The following is a 7,409-nucleotide window of genomic DNA, read 5'->3' as shown; positions in this document are numbered from 1 at the left end:
TCATATAACTTATATATGCACATTGCATGTATCCTATTCAATACAGCACAAGGCCATTTACATTATGTGAATAACTTGTTAAAAAATGCAAAATCATGAAAACCAAAAGCAATTTTTTTTCACTTTATTTGATAATCATTTTAATCAAATTTCTGAGATGCCAGAGAGAACACCTAAACAATCAAACAAGGGCATCTTTATATAGTTGCTTGACTTGCAAGAAATAGCAGCTAAATCTTCTACTTATCAAGCTCTACTGACTTTTAAAAAAGACATATTGGATATTGTGTTCTAGAGTAGACTTTGCCAGAAAAAATACAAGGTGGGCAAGGCTGGAATTTCTATGATCATAGGTGTGTTCAAATACACTGACTTAGAGCAACAATAAAGCAAACAAATTTAATAAAACTTCTGGCATCTCTGCTTGTTGGCTGGATATATAGCATGAAGGGAATGATAGTGGTAGTGTACACAAAATATTTTGCAACAGTAAAAAATATTTCAAACAAAACTTAATAAGTAGCTGTGATGCAAGTGGAGAACATAACCTATATATAACAGTGAGAAATCTTCCAGCATCTTGTATGAAGCAAACTTTGCTTATTATGTCTCCTATGCGTGTTCTTCTGTATATTAACAACCTGCTTTATTGACATCTATAACAACTCATATTTACACATATGATACCACTATTCACTCCTGTTTAGCCTTCTGTAGCACACAAGTATCACTCACATATTACTTCACATCAAATCCCTGTTACTTTCATGAACAGAAACACCAAAACATTTTCCAATATCAACACGACAATCTTGACTCTTAACTGCATAAAGTCACAATCACTGCTTATAGCAAGGAAATATTTTTGTAGCTCACTCTCTATAGTCTTGGACAATATGCAATTATGACCCTGAAAATTGCTACAAAATCTAGACCTCACAAACTCAAATGATCTTTCCTGATGGCCCCAGATATTAATAAAACTAAAACTTGCCCTCTAGAACTTTGTAGTGGGCCACCAACTGTTTAGGGATAAAGCTGTATTAGAGTTAGAAGAGAAAGCCTAGTCTTTAAGATGCAATTTTAGTAATGTTATATAGATGGTAGCTATAAAAGTTTGTTAGAGATTTTGAAGTCCAGCATTTATAGATATCTTAAGGGCTTTAATTCATAAGTTGGGAGGATGTAATGTATTGCTCATGTGAAGAGAAGTGAACTGATGTGAGATTGTTTCCTTTATGCAAGTATTGATTGTATCTTGGTGGTATCATGTATCCATTAGAAGCTATTTTTTGAGGTCTCAGTTAAATCAGTGAAAGGTGTCTAGATTGTATTTGGATTGACACCTGTAAGTATAAAATGCTGGAAAGGAGTAAAATATAGTATCGTCTTCATAAGAATGTATGTGATTTGAAATAACAAGGTAGAAATAGATTGTTGATCTGAAAGAACCCATTTATGTAGACTGTTAAAACTCCTAATTCATAAGATAAGATTTTTGGAGATCTTAGGCAAGTAACTTTAGTAGGTAGTACTCTTACCATTATACAATTGCATACTTTGCTGATATCAAGGGTAACAATATTGTTTTGAACTAATTTCTCAAGATGATTGATTTCTGGTGTGTGATGCAAAAAAGCAAATCTCTGATCAATCATATATGCAAGCTGTTTTGATGGTTTGTGTGACAGGAAATAAAATTAAGGTGATCACTGAGGCAGCTATTTACTACTGAATCCATCACCATGAGATATTGGAAGTGAGGGTAATATACTGGAAGTTGTCATGTTCAGAAAGATCTTTTGGGAAATGGAACATTCTGTTGGGTTTTCCTCTAGGAATTGAAAGTAAAATGAGCAGTAAATATAAGGTACAACTGAGGTTGAGGAGTGATAAGAAGGAAGATTCTGCTATGTTAGGGGAGATCCATTTGCTAAGAGAGGTAATCTTTATTCCTAAAAATATTCTATCCTGTTAATGATTTCCATTTCAAATAGTAATAAATCTATATTTAATCATTAGTTTTAATCTTCGTCAACTATTGTAGATCGGTATGATTTATTTGCTTATTCTATTTTTTATTGCAAGTCTTTCATCTTTCGATTATTTTAACTTCTTGCCATCTACCCATGTGCATTCGTGACTCCTCTCACCACATTCACTAAACTTCACTCTCTCTTTGACAAGTGTATTGAAATAAGGGTGTGTAATACCAGGGGAAATAATCACCGTTTGAAGACGAGACCGGATGAACTAGGAAATATATTATAAAGAAAAAAATTTTCTCCTGATCGTATTTTCTTTAATATGATTCCATCATTAGAATATATTTCAGGGGAAAATACTTAGTTTTAAGATAATAAAACGGTATCTGTGATAATAACATTTAATGAAGTTTCCCTCAAAATCCATACTGCAACCGGAAATACACTATGCTAATGGCGACGGCATGTCTGCGGATACTACATGTAACCGACTCTCTCTGATAAATTCTCGATTAAAGGTTGGTGATTGATCATGATTTTTCTCAAAAGAAATTAACTAGCGTGAAAACAGTGTCTTTTTTGTTACTACTTCATACATCACCTTCCCCTTTCTATTTATGATTTCTTTTTATTGCAAACAATTATGTTCATTTCTCTGATCAGTCCCTGATCAAAATACATATTATTGCAAACAGTTTGTTGTTTTGTGCACAAGGAAGATGTGACGTTCATGCATTTGCTAAAATTATTGCGTACATATTTAAAATTGTTTCAATTTTATGTTATGATCATATCATCTTTATAATAATACCCTATTTAATCCATTTCGATTAATAAATTAGGAAATTATTTACTTTGGTCTGTAAATGTCTGAGAAAGGCATGAACCTCACATCTTCTGGTTATGTTATTTACTCACAAGCTGTCTGGTGCTTGTTTATTTAGATCAAGTAGTTGTGTGTATGTGAACGAAATTAGTTTTCAAGCAATTTTCATTATAAGATGTACTCTGATTTTATAAGGAAAATTGTCTTAGAAACGTTATTTCTCAACTTGTTTATTATTAAACTCACTCAGAACAGTTTTTATTTTGTTGTAACTTCAAGTAATGTTTTTCTTTAAAAAGCATATAATAATACAGAATTTATGTCTGAGACGATCTCTCACTCGTGTGTATATATATATATATATATATATATATATATATATATATATATATATATATATATACACAAATACACTCACACACGCATATGTGTGTGTATGTACGTATATATAATTTAATTGAGTTATGTGGAATTAGATTTCTAAGGAAGTTTGATTAATTTTTATTTGTTTCGTTTATTATAAACCTAACTGTTTTGAAACATCAGTTTTATATTCGTATCTACTGTGTCAACATAGATTTTGCTTTCGATGAGCCGAACTAACTTTGCACCCCGGTTTCAATTTACTGCATTTCACCTAACTAATTACGATCCTTGGGGGGAAAATTGACAGCTACACATGTTCGTTTTCTTCTGTCTGAATATCTGTGTTCTTGTATCTGTAAGGTGTCAAATATTCATGTACCTGTGTAAGATAGTAATGTTTTTGTTTTCTCAAAGACGTACACAATTGTTTGTTTTTGTCTTAAAATTCTTCTACAATTACTGATTGTGATTTCTCTCCAAATTATCTTGCTAAAATATCTACAATAAAATCCGCTAAGTCACATCATATTTCTGTTTATTTGTTTTGAACCAGATCGAATGTTTGCTTCCTCCTTACACTCATACTAGCTTGTTATGAATGTCTATTACTTATCTAACACCACTACTACTAATAATAATGATAAAATAATGGTTTGGATTGGAAACTCAGAATTTCGGTCTTTGATATTCTAATTAATTATGTATATTATTGTAAAGAAAAATAACTCGACTTTCCCCTTGAGCTTCACACACACGTGCGTGTGTGTGTGTGTGTGTGTGTGTGTAAAAGAACAAAATCGATTGATTCTCTGTCTAATTTTATATCAAGATCAAATTTTTAGTCTTTGTTAAAAAATGACCTATTTTTAACTTGTGGCAGTGTTGATATGTCTATATATGTAATAAATGGTCCATGTGATGGCTGCTCTGTTGTTGCTGTAAAGTAGAAATAAATTCTTGGCCATTGGAGTCTGCCATTAGGTTTCGATTTCCAATTGGTGCTGTTGGTCCTTCGGTTTCTTATCCAGATTTTTATAAGCTCAAAGCTAAAAACACACCTGAATGATTAAGAAATATGTTTAACATCAAAATTGACGTAAAATGAAAACGAAAATAAGAGTATGAAAAAACGTTATTTTTGTCGTGAGAAATATTTCTTTATCATTCCTTAGTTTCTTGTACTTGTTTGTGTTTGAAATTTAAGGAATACCGCCATTTCTCTTCACACGCCTCGTTAAAAATCCTCGAGGGAGGTACGTACCTCACAAACCCTACTTACCGACCCCATTAAATGTCGCTGGGTTAAAGTTATAAAAAAAACCCCTTATAGTGGCGTAAATGAAGGAGCACAAGTACTACATCCTTGACAGTTGTTAGGTTGTACGCATCGACTATTCAACTAGGATCGAGAGTGCCAATAAAATACAAGGCGTGTACAATTAACGCAAATTTGTGATCTTGTGCCTCATGCGTGAAAATGTCGATCTTGACTTCATAATCATTATTATTACTGTGATGTCAAACAATTTGTTACATGTACTTCATTTTGGACGATATCTTCATTTTAAAGACTATGATGTTGATTTCCTTGAAAGGCATAAAACTTCAGATATAAATCTGAAGGAAGGGGGAAATAGTAATGACGTTAATGCCTTTCTCAAGAGCATTAGGGGTTAAATAAAACTTATGATTCCATTTAGCTATTAAAACCAAGTTTACAAAGAACTTGCTGTCATGCATGATGTTTCAAATTTATAGGAAAGAGTTGAAAATGCTGTCATGACTTTTGTGTCATTAGAAAGATGACATTTGACACACCCTGAGGCAGTTGATGGTCGAAATGATTGACACTTTCACTTACAATGTTTATGCATTCACACACACATACACGCACTGAGTGAGACAGAGAATTTTGTTTCAACCCCTACTGGACATTATTGCCAAGATTAAAGCACAAACAGCTCAGTTATGCTAATACTAGGACTGTTGACCCTTTTGCTACCGTATTTCTTTCTAAATACATTGCGTTTGAATCAATTAATTTTGAACAATAACAACGAATTTAGAAAAATATCGTCATCATTAACTTCCACTTACCATGTTGGCATGGCTTGAACAGTTTGACAGGAAACTGGCAAGCTGCAGGGCTGTGTCAGGCTCTGATGCTATCTTTAGTATGGTTTCGATGTTTCTAACATCACCCATTCTACAGCGAGTACTGGAAGGTTTTTACATGTTACTGACACTAGTGAGGTTACCATGAAACTTGCAAGAAGGAAAAGGAAAAGACTCCTGTTACTAAGAGGAAATATTTGGGAGAGGAAGGCAGAGGTGGGTGGCTTTATGCCAGGTGTTGAAAGTTTAAAGTATGATGGAGGGACAAGCATAGGTGCCTTGCTATAGAGGAGATAGATGGCTGAAGGTAGTGATGTGGTGTTTGAGCAAATTCTCAAGGAACAAGGAGGTGAGCAAAAGAGAGGATACAAACAGTGGTTATGGGAAGAGTGAGAGAGTGCTTTCATAGGAGTGTGAGGGCGAGTAAACAGGTGGAGGTTAATGTTGTGAGTGATTAGAAAGGGTGGAAGTGTAGATGATGGGAAATACTAGTACTGAGAGGGGTAAAATGAGAGATATAGGAATGGCTAAAGTAGGAGAATAGAAAACAAAGTAGGTGCAAAATTTAGGAATAGTAGAGATATAGGGATACATAATGAGTTGTAGTAGATGGGTGGGTCATGATGGTAGATATGGGAGGGCATTGAGAATGACAGTAGATAAGAGAGGTGTTTAGAATGGAGTATGACCCGAGGGGAAAGAGAACAGTTGGCTGAAGGCACAGAAAGGAGTGGGTGGTGATGGGTTGAAATAGTGTGGGCAGTGATGATTGAGGAATGTTGGAGACAGTTATGTGATATGTGCATATTCTGTTCTCAAGTGAATAAAGTAGCTGCGTAGTATCATAGATGAGGAAGGGATGAAAATGATGGGGTACAGGTCCTTGCATGTACATACAAGTATAACTGAGTGGTTATGGGATGTCGTTTTTACTGTAATGGATGGATCTTATAGAGCACAGCAAAATGCCTGTCATCTCTGTAAGGTCCAGCATCTTGAGATCAGTTTTCAATACTTCATTCTATATCTTCCCTGGTCTCCCTCTTTGACAGGTTCCATCCATTTTAAGTGATTGGCATTTCTTTATGCAACTGTCCTCATCCTTACACATCACATGATCAAACCAGTACAATTTTCTCTCCTGTATGTTGCATCTAATTCCTTTGATGCCTAACTTTTCTCTCAGTACATTTGCACTTTGTTGGACAGAGCATTCTAGCTTTATTTCTCTCTGGTCTTTGCATGTTCTCTGCATTCAGGGCCCAAATCTTACTACCATGGAGCATTGCTGTATGTACACAAATATGCTATCTGCTTTTCATTCATAAAGGCAAATTGTATTACCTCTTCCAATAGAGATAATAGCTCTCTGAACTTTCTCCATCCTATTCTTATTCTATTGACTACATTTTCAGAACATCCTCCTCCACTGCTAATTAGGTCACCTAGGTAACAGAAGCTATCTACTACCTCTAAGGAATCTCCAGGGAATTTGAGAACATCAATTTCTTGTGTAACCTTAGACTATGACATCTGTGCACTTTCCACATACAAAAACTACTTTCTCTTTTAACCTTCCTGTGATTCCACTGTACCTCTTCTGTGTTAAGTTAATGACCTTCTGATTCTAAGTTTGCTTCCACACTTGGAATTTCTTTTCTAATTCTGTGACAGATTCCACTGAGTGCATTATCATCAGCATATAGTAGTTCTGAGGGGCAGCCAGTCTTAGGCCTGGAGGACAATGATAAACAGAGGGGACTGAGAACTGAGACCTGATGCATGCCTACCTGCATCTGAAATTCATCACTGTACTCATGGCTTGCATAGCTTTCACAAGCCATTCATCTATCCCTAGCATCCTCAGAGACTACCATATCACAGGGAGGGGCTTGGCTGAAGGCTTTCTCCAGACTGACAAATGCCAAGTATAATGGTTTACTCTTAGCTAAATACTCTGCTGTTGACTGACTAAAAAGATAACATCAATAGTACTTCTACCAAGCACAAAACCAAACTGCATCTTATCTACTCTAACTGTTTCTAATTAATTGGGCTACAATAATAACTTTCAAGACCTGGTCCAGCGGTTTGATACCTCTGTAATTTTATCTAAG

At 34.8% G+C, this 7,409-nt stretch overlaps 1 protein-coding gene across 1 annotated transcript in view; it reads left to right on the top strand.

The window, feature by feature from the left end:
* Nucleotides 1-2,432: 2,432 nt before the first annotated feature.
* Nucleotides 2,433-7,409, top strand: part of LOC106872355 (transcription factor SPT20 homolog) — a 40,938-nt gene continuing 35,961 nt past the window's right edge. The window contains exon 1 of the mRNA XM_089348766.1: nt 2,433-2,503. The gene's annotated coding sequence lies outside the window, so the exon portion shown is untranslated. The remainder of the gene's footprint in view (nt 2,504-7,409) is intronic.

The sequence above is a fragment of the Octopus bimaculoides genome, chromosome 3 (genome assembly GCF_046866305.1).
Source record: "Octopus bimaculoides isolate indiv1 chromosome 3, ASM4686630v1, whole genome shotgun sequence".
Taxonomy (NCBI): Eukaryota; Metazoa; Mollusca; class Cephalopoda; order Octopoda; family Octopodidae; genus Octopus; species Octopus bimaculoides.
Note: the sequence above shows the minus strand (reverse complement) of the source record. Positions and strands in the feature narration are given on the sequence as shown.